General features: G+C 43.8%; 1 long non-coding RNA gene across 3 annotated transcripts in view; it reads left to right on the top strand.

Annotated features, from left to right (window-relative positions):
• The window catches only part of LOC144821739 (uncharacterized), a 511,371-nt gene that overhangs the window by 46,082 nt on the left and 441,289 nt on the right, over positions 1-24,000 (top strand). For all 3 annotated transcript variants that reach the window (XR_013608413.1, XR_013608415.1, XR_013608414.1), the window contains exon 2: positions 10,724-10,782. This is a non-coding gene — a long non-coding RNA (uncharacterized LOC144821739). The remainder of the gene's footprint in view (positions 1-10,723; positions 10,783-24,000) is intronic.

A 24,000-nucleotide genomic window follows, 5' to 3' on the forward strand; every position in this document is an offset into this window, starting at 1 on the left:
ATCACCTAGTAGGTGGCAGTGACATCCTCCTTTTTCAGGAAACATGGGCGAGGGACACCCAAACTAGAAGAGGGTTTGAAATATTTGAAATCCCTGCCAAATGGAGTGGAAGGGGGAGGCCGTCAGGTGGATTGGCAATCTGGATTGCGAGTCACACTGGGTGCCAGGCGGAACAGGTACATACGTACTCGCAGGACATTCAGTGTGTTCGGCTCACATGGCCTGGCAAACCTCCGTGGGCTATTGTTAATGTCTACTCGCGACCAGTTGCCACGCCAAATGAATCACCGACCCTAAACGATCTGTCCTCCTTTTTGGGTCAACTTCCGGGAGATCTCAAGGTGGTGCTTGGAGGAGACTTCAATTGCCACTTTGAACCCCTGGAAGGCCTACTGCATGGTGCCCTTACGGCCGAGGATGACTACTGGGGGGTCCCACCCTCGTCTTCCCCTCACCCCAAAGCCTGGTCCCCCCTAGCAATACAACTCATGTCCCTTACCTTGAACTACGCACTGAGGGCCTGTAATGGTCGTACCCCTTCCGATACCCCCTCAGTGTGTACTTTCAATAGAAGGGGCCATGAGTCGAGGCTAGACTATATCATGTTGGACATTTCACTCTGGCCAAAAGTCCTTGACTTTAGGGTAATAAATAGGTCAGATAGTGACCACAATGCCCTTTGTTTAATCATCCAGTGCCCTCTGCCTTCAGTGGCTACATCAGTAACAAATCGAGGGGAAGACACGGGGGAATTGCTCCTTACAACAAATAGGCGCCGGGTTAAGTGGGGAAAGCTTGTGAGTTCAGAAGAGGCCATCAACAAGCTATATGAGTTGGCACTCCCAAGGTTTATGGAGGTGGACGTACTTCTAAATGAACCAAGAATCCCAGAATATAATGAGAAACTGGGTAATATACATCAGGACCTAGTGAGGGATTTGGCTGAGGTATTTCACCGGTGGTGCCAATCCGAAAGAAAAAGACCCATGTTCCCACCTGGTATACCTCCTCTTGTAGGGCAGCAACATCTGAGCTCATTGCTGCAATAAAAGAGGGGTCAAATAAGGCCAAGGTACGCGACCTTAGGAAGTATTACAAATCAGTGATGGCGATCGCTAGGACCGAGTGGGACTGGAACCACTGGCAGGACCTTCATGATGCCCTAAAAGTTAGGGACTCCCGGAAATTTTGGGCCCTTGTAAATAATGGGATAGGGGAACTCGAAAAAGCAATTGAACCCAACATTGCCCCCGTGGTTTGGGAGGCCCACTTTGGGGCACTTTACCAAGACATTAATTCCTGCCCTGATACAGCCCTGCTAGCGCCCCCGGGCTCTCAGGTCGTTGGCATGGAACTATCCCTGGGGGAAGTGGAGGCGGCCCTGGAGCATTTACCGTTGGGGAAGGCGCCAGGTCTGGATAGGTTACCCGGGGATCTTTTCAGGCATCACCCGGACATCTGGGGTCCATACCTTCTCATTCTTTTCAATGCCATTTTAGGAGGTATGGCAATCCCCGGGACCTGGCTGGGGGCAGAGATTGTTCCAATTCATAAGAAGGGATCCACTCTGCTCCCTGCCAACTACAGGCCTATTAGCCTAATAGATGTACCCCAAAAGCTCTTTGCGCGCCTTATCCTTAACCATCTCCTAGACTGGGTGGAGGATAATGACATCATGAGCCCCCTCCAGGCTGGCTTCAGAAAGAACACGTCGACCATGGACCAAATCTTCCGCCTCCTTCTCCTATATTGGAAGACGGTAACGTTAGAGGGAGGAAGACTGTACATGGTCTTCGTGGACCTGAGGTCAGCCTTTGACCTAGTCCCTAGAGGGAAACTATGGGAGGTTTTGCAAAAGCTAGGAGTACCCCCCCCACCTCCTTAGTATCATCATCAGGTTGCATGAGAACAACTATGCACAAGTAAGGTGTGGGAGGGATGGTAAGCTCTCGGGCAAATTTCCGGTCCGTCGAGGCGTTAGACAGGGCTGTGTCTTGGCCCCGACCCTGTTCTGTCTCTTCATTAACAGCGTCATTCAACATCTTGACGCTGTTAAGGACAATGATGCCCCGCTTTTGGCAGGCAGGAGGGTCCCGGCAATAATGTTTGCTGACGATACCCTCCTGCTTTCCAAATCCCCCATGGGGATTCAGAGGATTGTGAATGGTTTTGGCCTTTTTTGTCGCCAACATGGGTTGGAGGTGAACACGGAAAAAACTAAGTTTATGATCTTCAACCCCCCTGCCAAAACTAGACCCAATCCTAAACTGGGGGAAACTAGTCTTGAGAGGGTCTCGACCTTTATATATTTGGGGGTAACACTTCAAGAAAATTTATCATGGGACTGCTAGGTAGCGAGATCTAGGCTGAAACTTTCCCAGCTATCGGGCGCACTCTTGAAGGTGGCTAACAAGTCCACCTTTAAGCCTGTAAGCCCGGCCCTGGAAACATATAGGTCCCAAGCGAAGGCAGCAGCCATGTATGGTAGTGAGTTGTGGGGACATAAAGCAGGGAAGGTTCTGGCAGGTGTGGAAAATAGTTTTTTGAGACGCCTACTTGCTCTCCCGCAAGGTACGCCACTCCTCCCCCTTAGACTAGACTTGGGCCTTCCCTCTATTGTTGAGGATCTTCTGTCGAAACCCGTGAAGTTTTGGCATCGGATATGGACCACCGAGGAACTGTATCATTATAGACAGGACCTTATTCATGTTATGAGGTTGAATGCCAACTGCAAAATTCCCTGGCTGGCATTTATCAAGTCGGAACTGTTTAGTCTGAACTTGCCAGACTTATGGGATGACCCAGCTCAGGGCTGTCAAAGGATTACGCGTAAAACTCTTGCCCAGCTGTATAAGAACAAAAACCTGGTTGACATGGATAATGCTCATAATAGTGGCACCCTGACGGGACGTTTTATGGAATCCAAAAATTCTTATGTGTTTGAACCTTTTATGGATTTTATTTTTCCTCTCTTGGCGAGGAAACTGTTCTTGCAATGGAGGTTTGGTACACTCCCCACTAAAGTATTCACTTACAAATGGTCCATAGGGGGTGACAAACTCTGTCCATGCTGTAAAGCCCATGATGAAGATGATCTACACATAATGTTTGGTTGCCATGCTTACCAGAGCCCGAGGAGGCGTTGGATAGCACCTTTGTGTCGGAACCTGGGCTTCAGGAAGTACATACAGGCCTATAGGGTCATGAAAACCAACACTCTGGGCCATATTGTCTTTGCTGTTTCAAAATTTTTAATGGCAGCATGGATAATAAGGAAGAAAATGTCTTCTTGAACTTGTACTACCTTGTATCCCTTACCCCATGCAGGTCCAGTAGAATCTTTTATATGTAAATACTGTGTTTTAAATATATGTACTGTATTTATTGCATCTTTTATGGCCTATGTGGCCGAAATAAAGAATTTTTGGAATTGGAATTGGACTTTAAATTCCTTTTATATGGTTTTTAATGTACTTTCATTTCCTTGTTCTAATCACAAATTTTCTACGAGGTACAATACAACACAGCATATAAATTATTGAGCATGACTGCAAATCTACACAATTTACTACAGTGTCTACAGCCCTGTGTAAAAGCAAGTCATTATAACTCTCTGGCCCTCATCCTAGTCACAAATACAGCACTGGCTGACTGTGACATACGTCACGGTTCTGCTTAAAAAGAAAACGCTTTGAGTGTCAGATATCGACAGAAAAGCAATCTGTATGTCAAGGGAATTCCTGTGCCGCAAGCACTTTTATTCTAACAAATGCAAGCTCTTAAGCTTTTTTTATGGAAACTAATTGTAATGCAGATTTCTAAATCACAATATCTACTTTGTGCACAAAACCATAGTAAGCCAAGTCTAATGTTTAAATGTGTTTTCCGAAGCATTGTCCAGCATGCAGATTTACTTACAGAGTCATGAAAACCAATAGTGGGGCTGACATTTAGCTACAAATGTTTAAAACTAATGTGAGTTTCAAAAGGATTAAGAGGGAGCTGTGATAGCTGAAATGAGCAGGTTCAATTACGTTCCCATTCAAACATTACTCTTACTTTACATGCATAGACAAAAACCCTCGCCAATCTAGATGGCTCTTTATAATGGCATTTGAAAACATATAATTTTTCTGACTTCAACCTATCCGACAACAGTCATCTTTTAAATCAGAAAAGGACTCCCGATGGCTGTCGTTCAACTTGTTAACACAGCTAACTTTAGCGTTTTGGATTTAATTAGCTGCCAACCTATACCGAGCTAAAGAGCCTATAGAGTGCCTCGAAAGAAGGGATATGTTTAGCATCCCATAAAACACTGCAATGCTGGCTTTTTTTCTGAAGTTATACTGACACTCTTCACTACCTGATGTCAAAACATTGGCGTCTCTAGAAGGGAGCGTAAAAGGGAAGGTGGCCCAGATATTGTCTTGCCCCCCTCCTCGTTATGTCTAACCACCACAGCTGAGTGTGTTCGGATGGGACACAGAATAAATAAACAGGTACTGCGTCTCTTCGCGCATATTAATGTGTCCTTTCATTGTAAAGCAGTATTGTTTGCTTAGAATATTTAAATTGCACTTTGTCTAACTTTGTATGACTGTAGCTATTTATATCTAATTATACATATGTAGATATATGCACATATACAAGTCATATTTTGCCATCTGAAGCGTACACACACACACACACACACACACCCGCACACACACACACACACACACACACACACAAACACACATATTTATTTATTTACTCACTGAAAAAACAAATGTTTTAAGGCAGGATAAAGGGATGGGCTCAGGCTAACCCCTGCACCCAACTGCTTGATATGCTTGGGCAAAGGCTGTGCCTGGCGTGTGTGTGGAGGGTGCAGGGGTGTTTGACTTCAGACATATTGTTCTAAGATATAGTTACGTTAAAAAAAAGCATTGAAATTCACTGAAAAACAACAGTTAAAGTGGAGTTTTAAGTATGTTTTCTAATAAGTAAAAAACAGTTTAAAAACAAAACTACTCGGAATTCACCAGATATTCTTTAAGGACTTAAGTATAACTTGTACCGCTATGATGCACTGCTTATGACCTCACATATTACATGAATCATGACATATGGAATCTATGGTGGTGCGAGTTATGTCATTCATGTATAACTGTTGAATTTCCTTGCTTTTTGGTTTTTAAGTTTTAAAAGAGATTTTATTTGTAATTAATTAAATACAATATAATAAGCACAAGCATATTATTAAAATATGCGAGATAGTGGGGAAAGGAGGGGAAAAAGGGACAATCATCAAATTATAGAATTAGGTATAATCACAGTACAGTAAATAACATCCAAGTTGAGAGTAAGAAAAAAATAGACCAATTAATATATTGCGTTGTTTGTAGTGTTTAAAAAACATTCATGGAGGTTTAGGAGCTTCCTCAATTCGGGGATTATGAGCACATGCATTCATAGCAGAATTATCTAAAAAGGTAGTTAAGGCTAGCCAAAGGTGTCTTGTTTAATAGCAAGGGAAATTGGAGAGAGATATGCTCTATCTAGTCTATGGTTGTAACAAACTGCATACCACCAGGTCCGATAAGATACGTTAGTAGAATCCTTCCATTCCCTGGTGATTTGCTGAAAGGCAACAGCAAGGAGTAAGTCTAATATGTAAAAAGTGGTCACACGGGAATCACAATCTTCAGAGACACTCCCTAGGAAAATGTTAACAAAGGTAAGTAGGACTTGCGTATGAAATATGTCATTTATTTGCTGCCAAATGTGTAAATATGTTGACAATCGAATAACATATGTTTTAAATCCACTTTGTTGAATGAACAAGAACAACAAGAAGCAGAGAGGGTTGAATTTATCTTGTACAATAAAACAGGAGTTAACATAAGTCTATTGTAAATATAAAATAATGTCTGTGTGGTGTTGGCTGCTCTGGAAGATCTTATTTTCAACCAAACCTTGTTCCAAATATGGATGGGAAAAGTAAGCTGGATATCTTTTTCCCAGAGTAACTCTACTTCTGTTTTATCTTGATTGGTTGGTTGAGGAAGGAGATGTTTATATAGTTGTGAAGCAGAAGGGGTAAACTCCAAAATAGAAAGTATATTAGGTGAAGAAGAGGGAAATACAGGGGTAGATACAAAATTATTTTAAGCAAATTGAATCTCTGTGATTAAATAATTGAATTTAAATTCCCAGGAAGAGGGTCATAAGAAACGCATTTGGGCATTGGCAAAAGAAATACTAATATCACCATCAAAAAGTTGAAAAGTCCAATGATGTCCTTTAGTGTGCCAATCTTTCCAAAAAACGTTATTGTTCTTTATTCAAATGTGTTGGTTGTACCAAATGAAGGATTGCAAGAATTGGTCCTTAGGAGATTTGTGAGAGGTGAAGATAGATTGGAAGATTTTTGAAATGTTATTAAAAATAGGAAAGGATAGGGATAAAGGTCTATGTGAAAAGGATAAGAATTTTTAAAGGAAAAAGGGTGGAAAAAAGTTTTTTCAATAGAGGTCCATAGAGGTAAATTTGAGGCATCGTCCTCTTGTAATAGGAAAGCAGATTGCCTAAGGAAAAATGCAGTGTGGTAAGAATAAAAGTCCAGAGGCCATGCCCCTTTTTACACCTCTCTGCAATGCAGCTCTTTGGCGCTTACTGGAGGTACCTGGTGGGCTAGGTGGTCCTAAGGGACCCTCAGGATTAAAGGGGACCTCATCCCCCAATTTACACCTATTTGCACACTTGGTATATCAGGCCCGACCCCTCCATGCACCACTGTGCAAATGCGCCCCCTGGCGCGTTGTAAATTGGAAGATTAATTCCCCTTGAGTCCTGAGGGTCCCTAGGGGCCAACTAGCCCCAGAGCGCCACAGAGCTGCGTTGCAGAGAGGTGTGAAAAAGGGCGGTGGCCTCTGAACACCTCTTTGCAACACAGCTCCCTGGCGCATACTGGAGATGTCAATAACAAAAACCCTGTACCCCAACCGTCGGATAACACTCTGTTACTTGGCGCTTATTATTATTTACCTGGAAACAACACAACTGTCAAATTCCAGTTGAGCATCCCCTCTTATGTAGTTGGGAATGCTAAATGTGTCTCATCCGACAACAAATCTTTATATAGATAAAGGAAATTCCCGAGAGGTTTCAACCAGACAGTCACACTTACTACCTGTGAAAGAAAAAGTGTGATGAAACAGAATGACACCTCACGGGCGCACCACCCTCGGGGCAAGCGGCAGATGTTACCAAATTACGACCCCTTTCTCATCATTGGTAGTCATTCTGATTCAGAAAAGAAGAAAGAGTGTCCAAAATAAAGCAACTTAGCATGTGAAAAAAATGAATAAAGTGCAAGCAAGGAGCACTCACAATCGCTCCTTTAAGTGACACAACAAGTGATTAAAATCACCAGGCACACCTGTTACAAAATTTTATTCTTTAAATTAGGTGTGTTCTGATGAAAACAATTTAAAAAGGTTGGTAGCTTAGTTTTGCATACCAATACCTGCAGCCAACATGTTTCACTGCCTTCTCAACTTATGGCAGATTCGTCAGGGCTCACCACTTAGTCACTGCACCAATGTTGGACACCATCACTCTGGGACCTCATCCAGCCACGTCATCTCATACCGGCTGGTGGGGCAAGAAAGGCTCAGAATGTAAGCCTGTTTCAAAAGTTGAAACACTCCTCCTGGCGATTGTTGCATCAATCATACAGGGGTTCAAACGGCACAATGACTCGTCCCATACTGGAGATACCTGGTGGGTTAGTTGGCCCCCAGGGACCCTCAGTACTCAAGGGAAATTAATTCACCCACCTACAACGCACCAGGAGGTGCATTTTGCTGAGTTCTGCAGTTAGGGGGCGGGGCTGCCGCAGCGATGCCAGCTTTATTATTCTTTATTTTATTTTACAAGGGTGGCTGTGTGGCCCCCCTTCTTTTACATTAATTGAGGCCCTGGGGTCCCAATTCCCGAGGGCCTGCTCTTTTTTAAAAAAAAGAAAGAAAAAAAGATGGGAAGGGGGCCCTCTCCTGAGGCAAATTTCAGCCCCGGGGACCACATCCCCCAAGGCATGGCCACAATTAGATTTTTTTAAATATTTCAAAAGGAATGGTGCTGCACGGCCCCTTCCTAAGGCCTCTACTGGCCCCAGAGACCCCATCCCCCGGGGCTCTGCCTAATTTTATTTTTAAATTATTTTTAATTTATTGATGGAGGGGGGCCACTTCTGGCCCCAGAGATCCCGTCCCCCGGGGCCGGCCCTTTCCATCGGGTACCGTGGGGGAGAGCCCCAATGCCCCCATGGTCCCGCCAGCTCCCCACCTCCTGCGGGAGCTGACATTGCTTATCCACATGGGGAGCTGCTAGCATGCAGCTCCCCTTGTGGAAAAGCAATGTGGTTTGGATTTTGTAAACAAGAGCAGGTTTCCTGCTTACCCTTACAAAATCCAGGGCGGGAACCGCAAGACTCCTGCCCTGCCATAGCAAACAGCAGTGTCCTTAAGGGCTCGGGGAGGGGGGCTGTGCGTCCCCCCACCTACCTAGTGCACAGCCCCGGGGTGGTGGTGGTCCCCAGGGCAGGTTTATTTATTTCAATAAAAAGCCCTGGGGTGGCGGTCCCCGGGGCTGCGGGGAGGCTGTGTGCCCCCATGAAAACATTTAATAAAATCCCCGGGGGTGGTGGTCCCCTGAGCTTGGGGAGACCTTGGAGGCCCCCCACACATTTAAAAAGTAGCACACATTTTTTTCAGTTTCCACAGGACCTGGCCCACCCGGGGGCTTCAATACAACAAAGCGCGGGAGCCTACGCTTCGTTTTTGTTTTTTTTTCTCTGCCGGATTCACGACCCCAGTTCGAATTCAGACAATTTTTAGAAAAAAAGGCTTTTTATGGCCCTTGGTTTCCTTGTGGGACCCCCTGAGCAGGCCTAGGGTCAGAGGGTCAGGGTGTTTGTACCGTGCCCCTTTTCTTGTTTTTCACGTTTGTTTCACTGTTTTGTGTTACTCAGTTCTACTGAATCACAAGATGGCTTCCAACACTTCCTGGTTTGGAGTGTTGACAATCAATTAGAATAAAGCTTGTGGTCGGCAGGGTCCGTGGATCCACCATGGCTCTAGATATCAATATTTTTATTTTTTGAGTTACTCAGCAACTAATGAATGAATTTACACCATTTTTAAAAAGGTCACTTTCTGAGCCAAACAGTACTTTTTTGCCAACTTTGGTGTAATTCCGGTCAGCAGTTTGGGCTGTAGCCTTGGCTAAAGTTTCCTATGGGAAATTGATTTTTTGACTCTTTTTAAAAAAAAATCTCAGCACTACTGAACGGATTTACACCATTTAAAAAAAAGGTCACTTACTGTACCAAGCGCTACCTTTTTGCAAAATTTGGTGTAATTCTGTTCAGCAGTTGGGGCTGTAGCCTTGGCTAAATTTTCCGATGGAAATTAACATGGAGAAAAGAGTTTTTGGGAACCCCCTTTTTTCTTAGCCCCCACTTGAGAGAAGTTTGCGAACAACAACGCCAAAGTTATAGTAAATCAAAAAATGCTTTTCCTATGTAAACTAGGTTCTAACTATAACTATATATAGGTTGTTGTCTAAATATTGTAGTTAATGCTAATATTTTTTTGTGTTGTGTTGTTATTATTTTAGTTTTATATTTTTTTGAGGTGAATGATACATATTTTAGTGATATAATATATTTAAATTAAATTTAAACACGTGCATAACATGTTTAGGTTTATTTCAAATAATTGTTTAACATAAAAAGTGATTGTTTTATATTTATTAAGTATAATATATTTATTTAGGCAATATTATTGTAGTCGATAATGTGTGGATCAATATGTTTGCCATATTATATGTTTATTTAAAGGTGACAATATTTTTGTTTCAGATATTTGTGTTTTCAATATAAGCAAAAATCGATATTTTTAACAAAGATATTTGTGGTTTTACTGGTTAAGTATAGGAAGTCAATATTTTTGTTATCGCACCAGACCATCACTTTTGGTCTGGGGCACACTGTTTTCCTGGAACCAAGCTGCAACCTACTGCCAAGTTCCTGTTCAGAGGAGGTTGCATTCAAGTGTAATATGCATGAGTCCTTTTTGAGCAGGACCAATATATGGTTAAGTCCTGTCTGAGGTGGCATAGTGGGCAAAAAAGAATGGACTGGAATGCAGCATGAGGAATTAATAGTGGATGGGCTAATTCAAGCATTCCACTCATCACTTTTGAATTCTTCTGCCCAGTTGGGAAACTGTCACCTTAGATTGTTTGTATGCAGGCAACTTTAACTCTCTTTTGTAAAGGGCTAACTTTTGTCACTTTGCAGACACACATGCTGGGAGTAGCAATAATACATATAGGGTAAGGGTCCATTGTCAGGATAATAATCATAGAGGGGCTTGGTACAATGTTTATGTTTTTTTAACCCCTTGCATGCTGATGACGGCCCCCAGCCGTCATGCACTACGGCGCTCGTGTGCTGATGACGGCTGGGCGCCGTCATAAACCCGCCCACTTGCGATTTTGCCGCACAGGCGCAGAATCGCGGCAGCATGGAAAGGGTTAATATACTGATCTGAACGTCACAGCAAGCATATGTGTGACTATTTCAGTGTTTTTGGCATGTGTTGATTGTTCTTGGTATATCAGTCTGGTCTGTACTAGCAAACAGTGGCATTTCTTTTTTCCATTTCTTTAGACGGGCCAGTGTCTGTTGAAACCAGTGTAGTAGGTGAACCAGTAGAGATACATAAGAAAGTAAGATGTCTTCATTTATACTTCTTTTAATTATTATCAATACCATAACGTTTTATCCTCGCCTCTGTAAAGTTTGTAAAATGCATGCATCTTAAAGTTGCTAAGCCTTGTGGTTTGTAAGAATACATATTCTTTTGGTAAATTGTGCCTGCTTTGTTGAATTATCTATGTTCGAAAATCATGAAAATGGAGAGCAAAATGGTATCTGCATGACTGGGTGCAGTGTTGGCACCCATATCTGTGAATCAACTCTTTGTCAAAGCAAAAAATCCCCTACTATCCAATGTCCCACCTCAGGAGCACAGCCTGCAAACCTATTTTAATAAACATGTCAATTTGTTTTGTGCAGCATGTGCTGAAGAACTGCATATGTGCTACTAACTATACATACCTGGGTTTTATGCTCTGTGCAGAAGCAGATAGAAGGGTTCAATCTCATCTCTGTGGACTGTGCTGGAATCTTTGTGGTATTGTGCATGATTGACCAATTAGTGCTTCTAGTACATGTGTCTGCATCTAAGCAAAGTGCTGTATTGAGTGAAAAGGATTAAGGGATCATACAAATGTTCCTTGTTACCTTTATATTTCTAGGAGTGTCTGGTTTGAAGAATGTGGAATTAGCGGTGAGTGTTTGTTGTCAGTCTTCATAAGTAATAGATGCATTGCTCAGCTTGCAGTGGCTGAATAGTTCTCCTAGTGCCTGGTGGAGTAAGGTAGTAAGGTAGTAAAACAGGTTGATAGGCGTGGTTTTACAGCCTCAGACAAACTATCAATCATTCCTTTGTACTAAGGACCTGATTATGAGTTTGGTGATCTTCCTGTACCTAGCACCCCACAGGAAAACCGCCAAACCTACAGTCAGACCACTGCCAGATTATGAGGTTTATCCTGGGTGGGCAGTCGGTGCTATGGCGGTATTAGGACGGTGCATATCTAGGGTACATAGGTGTGCCTTAGATATGCACTGCCATGAGACCGCTACAGCCCGTTCCTGCAGGATATGGAATACACAATGTTGTGCATTCCATAGTGTGCAGGAACTGGGCTTGCAAATATAAAGGGCTAACTGCCATGAAAATGAGGGCGGTAAGGAAACTTGTAATATTCTCTGCAGTCCTGCAGTGGGACTGTCAACAAATTACTTCCTCTGACCCCTGCAGCACTTGCGTGGGATGGTGGATCTGTGGCGGTTGCAGTGGTCCCATGACGGTCCAAACGCCCAAGTCGTAATACTGCAGGTGGACCGCTAGTCTGTCGGTTCACGAACTACCACCGCGACTACCAGCCCTAAACCTAATTTTCTTTTCTCAAAGCACATGTAGTGCCTCAGACTATGACATTTTATTGCTCAGGATAGAACAAATGACTTCAATCCCTCAAGGACTTCCTTTTCCTGCACCATCGTCTTTCATCATCCCTTAAATATGAATAACATAGGCCTCTAGTGGTGGGTTGGGTAGCTGAGTTGGATCACTGCATGCTTGCTGAAAAAACTGTGTACAAAATTAGAGGTTGCCCCACAAAATGGTATACGAAATGGGGACACTGGAATAAATTCTGGGGTGAACTGTGTGACTCTCCAACGCATGAACTGACAATGTCCCAGACTGGACCATATTCCTGAAATGCTTCTTATGTTATTAATGTGACTATGGAGCAACTAGATTCAGTTGTATGATTTCTATATGTGACTGATTTATTGACTTTGCTGTCTTTTAAAAAAAAAGAAAGTGGGGAGAAGAAAGGCACCTGCTCTGATTGCACTGGCCGAGGAAACGAAGTGGTACAGTTGCAATTAGAAACTGACCTAAGCAGGCCCAAGAAGAACACAAATGTGCAGGTTCTAGAAAGACATTACACCATATGATCACAGCTAGGGGTCAGTTTCACACCATGCTAAAAGAAGATTGGAAAGCATCTAAACTGAAAAAGTTTCTGACACAGGGAATAAAACAAATACTAGGTTAGCCATGACTGTTCATGAGAGCCAAAGAAAACACATCTTCTATAGCTGTGCTAAAAGACCACCTTGGAGCAATACAATATTTGGAAGGAGATAATGCTGCCACATTCAGAGCAAAATATTAAATGATATACATTAGGGCTCCAGACTCCACTTCAGAACAAATAGAATTACTGTAAGACCTCTGCTTTCACAGGATTAAAGAAGAAAAGAGAAAAAAAAAACAAAAAAAAGATTGACATTTTGTAATGTCTTGTAGCACTGCAAACTTGTTAAAGACTTTTCAAGCACTTGCCTTGGACTCAAAAGGGGCTTTTAGTAATAACTTGAAGTACTACAACTTTGTGATAGACTAGTTAAGCAGTTGCTCTGACTCAGGAGGACCATCTCATAAAGTCTTAAGGGGCTGAAGCCTTTTTAAATACTTCAAGCTGTTACCTTTTACTTGAGAACGATATTTATTAATGACTTTAACTACTACAGCTATGAGAATGACCATACCTATTGGATTTGCCAATGCTTGTTCTTATAAGGGAGAAATTCCCAAAGGTTAGTAGTGGTAGCTGATATCTAACATTTTTGAGACATTTTTGAGGCAGAACTAGCTACTGGTCACCTGAGGCAGATGAAGTGAGGCAGTGTTGTTCCTGGCTTCCTAATTACACCCTTACCCCTGTGTTGTTTTATGTTATGTAGAGATATATTGCGTGTAAGTGTGGTGAGGGCCCTTGAATCACAAAAGGTGAAGACGTCTGTGGATCATGTTTAGAGGTGTGCTAAGATTTGGCTTTGCCAAAGAATGTTGACAAGTTGGAAACTTGGCACCATCGAAGCCGGTAAAGATGATCATTTCTGAACAACTTCTTTGAAGGAAAGTTTCATTGTCCATGGCCCAATCAAGCAGGCAGTTTTCTATCTATAGGATATCACCTTTAAAAGGGTCTGTGAAAAGGTAGATGTTGAGACTCAGACTTTCGTATTGGGTCTGGCACCACTGGGTCACTCCACTAGGTCCCTAAGCATGAGGACCCAGTAGGGCAACGGGCATTTGGGAACTTGGGGGCATATTATCAAGAACGGCGGTACATTGTCGCCGCTTTTATCGGCAGGAAACTGCAGATAAAGCGGTGATAATGTGCTTGATAATATGCTCTATGAATTCCAATCGAAGTCCATGTTAGATGTCTTCACATCTAACATGGGCTTCGATTGGAATTTATAGAGCATATTATCAAGCACATTATCGCCGCTTTATCAGCAGTTTCCTGCCGATAAAAGCGACGGTAATGTAACGCCCGTTCTTGATAATATGCCCCCTTGTTTTGGAGGGGATGCAATGTTGTGGCCTAAGACAATATTGCTTGAGGGAGGGGTGGTAGAGGAGGAGTTATACTGCTGGAGGCGGCTCTAACTGGGGACTGGAGTCATCCTCCCATAGCCTTTGCAAATAAGACCTCTGAAACTGTCCCTCTTGTTTTCGAATATTTTGCAAGTTTGCATCCCGAAAAGTTGGGAAGTTTTAAAAAAAAAATAATAATAATTGCGAAGTTGCAATTCCACTATCTTGGAACTTTGGAAACCCCTCATCATGATACAGTTTCTTCCCTCAACAATGGTAATAAATACCCTGTAGCTCTTGGTGGATAAACATGTATGGTTTGTGAAATGTGGTGCTTTTTTCATGTCTCACATTGGGTTAAATACCTGCAGTCAAATACAAACTTTCCAAACAGCCAAAAAAAAATAAAAAAAATATGAATAACATCTTCTATTAAACTAAACCATGCTGTCCTTAACATGAAGTAACTTTCGTTAACTTTATCTCTGATCCCTTAACTCAAAATTAACTTAACTCCAAACTTAAAGATATCATGCCTTCCTTTACAACATCCTTTATTCTAGTGCAACTCATCCTTTAAAACAAACCTATTTCCCCTATCGCTGAGCCATGAATATGAATAAACAACACAAAAGGTATGCTCTAAATACGGTGTGAAAAAGTCATTGTCAGGATAATAATGAAGTGTGAGGGAGTGTAGAGCAGTTTATTGGACTTTGTAAATATACCTTTGCTGGACTGGATGTTTTATTGCCTTATATATTTAGAGAGGGCAATGAGGATGCAGTAACTTGGAGGTGAGCAATTCCCACGTGGATGTACATGGAGCAGCCGGAAGATATATCAGTGACATTTTGCCAGCTCAGGAAAGAAGAGGAGTTGGAGTTGGAGCCTACACTAACATTGTAATCCAGACCTAGCACTGTGTAACGTCCAGATGTCATGCCCACCATCACAGCTGCAGCCAAAACCCCCATTCCGAACAACATGATGCTAGATCTTGAGGAAGGTCCTCATAAAGTTGGACAAGAACCTGCAGGAAGCAAAATAGTTCTTCCAACAGCAACCAGGCTAGGTTTTAATTGATTTTACATTTTCATTGTTGGGGCTGTGGGGGAACTTGGAGGGGTGGGTGTGGGTGCAATATGATTTAGTGTTTGTAAGTAGCTCTGGTTCTTCAAAGTTTTATTTCATTATCATTTTCTCGTCACCTTATTCTTGAAACTCTGCCGTTGCCTGGCATTTTGGGTTGTGGGTTTAAGTTACTGTCCATTGCACTGGCTGCACAATCTGGGTGTTATAGTGGGTGAGGATTTAGCAATGGACCTGCGTCTATCACCAAGAGGTGCTATTTTGATTTATGCACGATTGCTTGACCTGTTGACTTGTGCTGATTTAGTTAATGTCAAGCCATTACTAATTTGCACAGATAGAGCAGGAGCGTTAATTATTGGGACATATATTATCCTTGATGGTAAATTACTATATCATAATACTCTCAATCATCAACAATATCCAAACCTAATAACTTGTATCAGCAATGTATCTAATCTATCCAACCTAAATCAATGGGAGTAAACACTAGTAATACACGGGAGTCACATGGTCTTGATGAAAAGTTCTTGATTTATTTCTATTTTTTGTGGATACAAACAAATAATCTTCCCAGCAAACACATTTCGTCCTTGCGGACTTTATCAGGGTTGTAAATTATCACCAAAATCCTGTTATGTCTTCTCTAGAAGTGCCCTGCATTTTGTATAAATAGATTTTTCTTGACTCTGGAAGATGGTGGTAGCCATTCGTTGAGCGCTATGGAAATAAAAATCCATGTAAGAAAATCCTATCCTTTTTGGATAAATGAGGGTTAGAGCACACATATTGGAGCCTAATACACACTACATGAAGATACATTTTGCTACTACCATCGGAGATGTATTTATATACAATGCAGGGCACTTCTAGAGAAACGCTGTCACATGGACAGGAAGGAAGATCATGTGTGGAATTGATTCCCGATGGATGGGCCAACATGCAGGGTATAAGGTTTAGACAGAACCTTTCTGAGAAAAATCTATGGCATGGGTTTGTCACAGTAAATAAGTATGGGGCTATGCCTTCCTGGTCAATTGAACCCTTTAGATAAGATTTTACAGAAATATTAATTAATGAATGTGATGTGATCCATGGGATTCTAAGATCATATTCAAGAGAGAGACAGTCTCCTATTAACTTCTGTGTATGATTAACAGAGCCTCTTCTCCAAATAGAATGTCATAGTATAATTGGAGTCAGACTAATTATGTCATTAATATTTGGCACATCCAATTCTATGGGAAAAATGAAGCTAGAGCAACTTGCGGAGAGGCCAACTAGTTTTTTCCAGAAAACATCCTCAATGGTCTGGAGAGCTGAGGAATTAGAAAATCCCCAGATGCCTGCCCCGTTAGTTGCTACTGAGACAGATTTTGCAGTACAAACTTTTTTAACCGTCTCAAGGGGTTTTGATCCCAGTTTTTTTGTGAAATAATTCAGGGCAACAATACTTTTTTCCATTGATAAACCCCTTGTGGCAATCATGTTGGACCAATTTAGTTGACTGTTGAATTTTACCCCCAGGAAAGAAAATGTATCAATTTGGGATATTTTCTGACCAGCTATATAAAAATGTGGAACTTTCCTATCTTTACGGCCAGTGATTAAAATAAAGGACTGCGCCTCATTGATTTTTAGATCCAGGCTGCTCATGTAACCTACATAGACCTGTAATAATTTCTGTAGGCTAAGCCCGTTCGGGCAATTAACACTGCATCATCTACGTAAAGAAGAATTGGGGTGAGCACATTCTTAATCTTAGGAACATCCAAGGTTGAGTTTGACAGGGGTGTTTCACCCCATTGGTATAGATGGAAAAAAGAAATGGGGGGAATACACAACCCTGTTGACGTCCCCTGTTGATTTGGAACGACTTAGTGCACTCTCCCCGTTTCCCGAAATGGACGCAGGCCAAAGCCGAGAAATAGAGCTGCCTGATAAAAAAAATAATGGCCTCATCAATGCCCATTTCTTGCATTATCCTCCACAGGTGGTGATGGGCAACGCAGTCAAATGCTGCGGATAATTACATATATGCCAAGTACAATTGACCTTGCTTGGCTTGAGTATACTTGGCAATTAACATACTAGAATTGAGGCATTGGTCCTGGGTACCTTTCCCCTTTCTAAAACCATATTGCACTGGAATCAGTACATTGTTACAGGTGGCTCATTCCTCTAATCTATTAAATAAAACTCGACCCATAAGTTTAGTGGTGCTATTCAGGAGTGAAATTGGTCTGTAGATTTTGGCCTCAGATTTATCTCCTTTCTTATAGATAGGAATTAAGATGGGTTTCAGCTATGAGTCCGGTGGGCCCACAACGGCAACTACATTAAAAACATTTGTCAGCACCGGTCCCCATAAGTGTGGTTGCTCCATGAAGAAATTTATCGGCGTACTATCCGGGCTGGGGGCTCCATTATGAGAGCATTGCATAAGAGCCTCTCTAATCTCATGAAGATTAAAAAACAAGAGGACATTTGGAAGGAGCAAAAGTCAGTTTTCGCTGTGTAGCCTCTCCCTCAGCATTTGGATCAAATATTGAGGAGACGTTTGCGACTTAAGATTCCTTGTCCACATGACTGTCTAAGCTCAAATTCATGGATGGTTTGAGAAAGGGAGCATTGATAACTCTCCAAAAATCACTGTCAATATTTGAAATGGCTGCTTAATACAGTTGTTTTGAAGTTTCTTCCTTAAGAGTTTTAGGGCCCGATGTAGGTAAAACGCATTTTCCGATTTTAAAATACCGATCCGTACCGAATCGGTATTTCAAAATCGGAAAATGATATGTAGGAAAAATTAGTCGGAAAAATACCGATTCGGTAGCAATCGGTATCGTGAGTCGGTACGTACCGATTCGACAAGTACCGATTCGGTATAGGCCGGATCGGACACGTCCGATTCGGTAAATAAAAATGCGGATCCTACCGAATCGGTAAACGCCGATTCGGAAATAGAAATACGCCCCATGGGCCGAAAGGCCAATAGGAACGCATAATACATTCCGAATCGGTATTTTCCAAACAAATTCGGTAAATTCCGAATCGGCAAATACCGATTCGGAGAATGCCGATTCGTCGAGCAGGTTAACTGACACTGAAGACATCAGCCAATGAGCTGGAAGCACCCTCCCCCACAGGGAGTGGCAACCCAGGCAGGTGCAACTCATCAGAACTTTCTGGAAAGCTGCCTGAGCTGAGCAAACACAGTGAGCAGCAGTGTTAGCAGGATCCCTGTGAGACATGGCAACCAGCACTGAGAGCCAGAAGGCAGCGCGTAAGAGGAATCCAAAATTCAGCACCATGGAGCTGCAAACTTTGGTGGAGGAGGTGGTGAGGGTGCACACGCAGCTTTATGGAAGGCTGTCCCTCACTGTTCCGGAGAGCACCAAGAGGAGGCTGTGGATCCACATCGGGGAGAAAGTCAACGCTGTTGGTGTCACCCACAGGAGCCTAGACGACCTCAAGAAGAGGTTTTACGATATCCGTGGTGTGACAAAGCGAAAACTGGCTGACCTGCACAAGCAGACTGGACTTACTGGAGGAGGAACAAACCGGGCGCCACCCCTCACTCAGCTGGAGGAACTAGTGGCGACCACCATCGAGAGGGCCAGTGTCGTAGGAATTGGGGACCTGGATAGCTCATTCCGAGCTACAGCCACAGGTAAGAAGCATGCGCACCTTGACACACCATACCAGACACCTCCCCTATAGACCCAATGCACAGCCAAACCCCAGGCCAGTACTGCTAGCAACAGACATGAGCAATGCATCTTGCTAAATGTAGTCAGCAAAAGTACCCAAAAATGCCACAGCAGAAGCATAAGAAAAATAACAGTAATACAGCATCAACGTGTTTGTAATGAGATGTGCAATGCTTTAATAGTAGTGACTGGAACACATTAGCACCCAGTTGACAAATGCTTCTTTATACCTAGGGGCACCATCAGGCGGGGGAGCAGCATCAGCTCCAGCACCAACAGCCAGTGCGGTGGCGGTGGCAAGCACCAGTGCAGCAGCACAGGAGGAGGACAACAGCTGTGCCCTGAGCAATGAGGAGGACTCTGGACATTCCCTCACACATCCACACTCCCCCCGACTGTCTCTGTCTCAGTCGCCCACATTGCTATTCTCCCCGGAGAATACACCACCACAGAGCCACCCTGCACCTGCCACATCCCCGGCCCGGAGGAGAATTGTTGCTCCATTAGTCATCATGGAGGGGGCAGCGGGTCAGGCTCCTGCACAAGACCCTGTGACACCAGCGTCACCCCAGCACACACAGCAGGGCAGCAGAAATCCACGGAGGCCACGTGCAACCAGCAGCCCAATACAAGCTCCGGGAGGCAGCGTCTTCGCAGGGCTGGAGACCAGTATGGTTACGATACAGAGGATGCAGGCAAAATCCATCCTGGCCTGCCATCGCCAGTTGCGCCTGCACAACCTGCAGATGGGTGAAATGACACAGGGCTTCAAGACCTTTGTTGACAGCAACAAGGAGATAGCTACATCTATTGGCCGAATGACCACTGCCATCACCCAGCTCTGCAACAGATTGGATGACCATGAGCTATGTCGTCGCAGGGATGCACGAATACAGAACAGGTCACTCAACCGCCTTGCAGCTGCGACTGCCCAGCTATGCCAACGTGGGGCAAACATGGAGGCCAGCCTCACACAGAACATGTCCGAGGTCACTAGGGGCATGGGCCGTATTACCACCGCCATGGAGACACTACTGATCTCCAACACCGTAGTGAATCCCGTCCTGGGCGAGGCTGGGGACAGCAGCAGCCGCAGCAGCCCTGCCAGCGCAGTGTCAGAGCCGCGCCGGAGCAGCAGGCGCTCAGCTGAGGCTGCAGGGCATTCAGAAGGGGGTGAGGCTCATCCTAGTGGGCCTGCTAAGCGCAGCAAAAAATAAGACTGCCAGTGCGGGTGAGGCAACCCGGACAATGGACATTTCTACCCCTTCTTGTTTAACTTTTCTTTTGTTGCACATCAGTGCAGTAACGTTGATGCAACATTATTAAATTTAATTTCTGAAAACATACATTGACCTGTTTGTGCATCTGTACTCACTCAGAAATAGTTGTCTGTTATCTCCTGACGCCTGTATCTGCCGTCAGTTGGTGCAGGGAGTCCAGCAGGTTGTGGTAGTGGCACAGCATTGTCATCATCAGGGTCCTCGTAGTCGGATAACTCAACCTCAGTGCCTTTCCTGACTGCAAGGTTGTGCAACATTGCACAGACAGCAATAATCTTGCAGCAGGTGATGGGGGTATATTGCCTTGCACCTCCGCTCTTGTGCAGACATCTGAACCTGCTCTTCCAGATGCCAAAGGTCCTTTCCACCACATTCCTCGTGCTTTTGTGGGCACGGTTGTACCTCCTTTGGCTAGGTGTTGAGGGGTTGAGGTAGGGGGTGAGAATGAACGAGCGTAGGGCATATGCACTGTCGCCTACAAGGAAAAGGGGTAACATTACTCAAATGCATACATGTACTTCACAATGCAATTTTGGTTATGGGGGTCTGACACTGTGTCTTACCTAGGAGGTATCCTTCACCAAATTCCCCTGCCATCAGCCGTGCATAAATGCCGCTACTCTGGAAGATATAGGAGTCGTGGGTACTCCCCGGAAACTTTGCAACCAGGTCAGTGATGACACACTTAGCATTGCATATCACCTGCACATTTATGGTGTGCCGTGACTTTCGATTGCGGAATACGTATTCCGTGTCAGCAGGGGGGCAAATCGGAATGTGTGTGCCATCTATGCAGCCAATGATGTGGGGGAATCTTGCCATCTGATAGAATTCAGCTTTTGTCTGTGCCAGTTCTGCATGGGTGGAAGGGAAGGAAATGTAGTGGTCCATCCTCTGGATCATGGCATCAAGGAACTTGTGGAAGAACCTTGACAGGCTGCTCTGGGTCACCCCTCCTGCCACTGCAACTACACTTTGATAGCTGCCAGACGCCAGCAGGTGTAGGCAGCATAGCACCTGCACCTGCACTGGGATTGCGTGTGCCCTTGGGGTGGGGTGCTGCAACAGGGGTTGGAGGTCCCTAATGAGGTCTCTGATGGTCTCTGCCTCCAGCCTGTACCTCTGTAGGATCTCTGGATCTGTCAGCATGCACAGGGTGATCCGCTGTCTGTACACCTGCTCCTGTCTCAGCCATTCCCTCTCTCCTTCCTGCTGTAGCCGTAGCCGTCTTGCTATGACATAGAAAGCTGCCATGTTGCAAGTAGAACTGCATTTTGGGTCCTTTTTTATAGGTTGCACCTGGTTACCACCTGATTCCAATCCATGGTAATTTCCGACTCTGAAATACCGAATTTGAAGCAAATTCGGTATTTCAGTGCTTACCTACATCTCAATCTTCAGCTTTTCGCATCGAATCGGATTTTCACCGATTCGGAATTTATACCAAATCGGCGATTTTACCGAATCGGAAAGTCACTGAGTCGGAAGAATTCCGATTCGGAAAAAAGTAGGAATCGGAAAAATCTCCGATTAGGTATTCTACCGAATCGGAGATTTTTCCGATTCCTACTTTTTTCCGATTCGGAATTCTACCGACTCGGTGACTTTCCGATTCGGTAAAATCGCCGATTTCGCTGGATTTCGGCCTCCTACATCCCATTGTCTCTATTCCGATCGGTAACGGCCGAAAATACCGATTTTCGGCCGTTACCGACCGACCTACATCGGGCCCTTAGTTCTGGCATTCCTTGCCTCCTTATATCAGAGATGCAGAAGCTTATCCAGTTCCGACACTCTAGGGGTGGATCTAAGGGCCTGATGTGGGTTTGATAGGGACTTGGTACATACTTGATCAAACCATCTGTATGTATTGGTGATAGGTCTTTTCCTAGTTAGAACGCTTTTAATCTCACATATTATCTGTTCAAAGGCACTGCTTACCTGTGTAGGGACAGGATCCAGTGTTAGGCAAGTCAAGATGTCATTTAGTCTATTTCCGACCACAACTGGAACAATTTTTTCTTTGCCTAAAGTTGCCCATTGAGGATAGTCGCATTATTTCTGGCTATTGAGGGTTTGATATGCCTCATCTGCTTCGAATTAATTTCTTCCCAGTCTAGGTTACAAATAATGGCAGCATGATCACTAAAACCAAAAGGCTTAATTAAAACATAACAGATAGAATTTTGAAAAGGGACAGAAACCATTAGATAGTCTAAGGTTGAAGGTTGAATTTGGGTGGTCAGGCCTAAGTTGCTTTGTAACATGCCCGAGCTAGGATCTATAGGGTTCTGAATTTCCAAGTTATTAATTAAAAACAATCTATTCAAAGCATCTCCGTAAGAGTTGTGCATAAAATGTGGAATGGGCTCCCCTGACTCATGAGTTATGCCACACACTGTTTTATTTACAAAGGAGCAACTGTGCACATTAAAATCGCCCACCCACAGGATGTTTGGGGACTGTTTGAGGTTGTTAAAAAGTATGTTGATTTCCCCTTCCAACTTATCAACAGCCTGCTTCATATTGCCAGGAAATTATTATAAAAGTTAATTAAAAGAAGTGTATAACCATATGGGCCCTCTAAATGTAGAAGGTGATAGTAAGGGGAGTTGTTTTGAAATTACAAGACTTCTAGTTTTAGTGTATTTTTCAACAGGGTCAAAATGCCACCCTGGCGCGGCTGAGTTCGATGGAAGGGCGGGGGAATGAAAGGAACGATAGTCATATAGGTTAATAGATTAGATTTCACGTGTTTCCTGGAAACATATCAGGTCATAGGTTGTAACAATTGTTAACCAATCTGGGTCAGACATTCCGTTAATATTCCAGGTGATTAATTTAACATGGTCTTTCTGATTGTACGCTGCCATGAGATACATGGGGGTTACTAACCCTGATGTTGTGTGACTTAGAGCAGGAGTTAGAGTACTCATGTTCTCCCTTAGTCAGTCACAACCTTCTAAGTCTGTTAGGGCACTAAATTGGTTATAAATGGGGAGGGGTGAGTAGTTGTCCTCGTTGGATAAGCAGGGGCTCACGGTGAGGAATTCTAAGGGGAGCAACAGGGTGTTGCCTCCAAGCACTGGGCCTTACCAATTTTTAAAAATAGCCCAGTGGTAATTCAAACAATTCAGGCTTTGGTGATGGCCGTGAGGGTAACCGAGTGAGCAATTGCTGAACCAAGTGTTGCAAATTAAAGTTAACACCGCACAATCCTGGATAGATTTCTCGGATTCACCCTCCCAAGCTACATTTCCTGCCATTAGAATACAGGAAAGTATCGCCCCCACCCCTCCACATGTTTCTAAATCCAGTGGCATGCTTTAGACATGAGTTGATCTGTGGTTTCCTCCTGTGTACTATGCAGCTTGGGAACATTTGCCAAAATTATTACAAAGGGGCAAGCAGCTGGTGGAAGGGCCAATCTTGTATGACAGTCTGCTTGGCTCCCTCTTTCCAATACATGTTCTCCACCGGGGCCCAGTTTTGTCTTAAAAGGGGCGCTGGTTGTCCTTTGAGGGAATAAGGTGTTCTAAATTGCCGGGGTAGGTTGAGGGGGCAGGTAAATATTACGCTGCATTGGAATTTGGGCGAGGCTTGTATGAGCCCTTGAAGTCATACTGTTGCATGGAGTTTTAGATTCCAAATGGATTTTCACGATTCATGCCCTTATATAGGTGCAAGTCACGTTGCCCTTATATAGGCATAGGAATCAAGCCCTTATTTAGGCATAGCCCATGCTACCCAATTAGAGGCACTGCTACTTCCATCCGTTCACCAAACGTCACAACGATTTCTTTGAAAGCCAGTTTAAGCCGTTAGGGACTT

Source organism: Lissotriton helveticus, chromosome 2_2 (genome assembly GCF_964261635.1).
Source record: "Lissotriton helveticus chromosome 2_2, aLisHel1.1, whole genome shotgun sequence".
In the NCBI taxonomy this organism is placed as follows: Eukaryota; Metazoa; Chordata; class Amphibia; order Caudata; family Salamandridae; genus Lissotriton; species Lissotriton helveticus.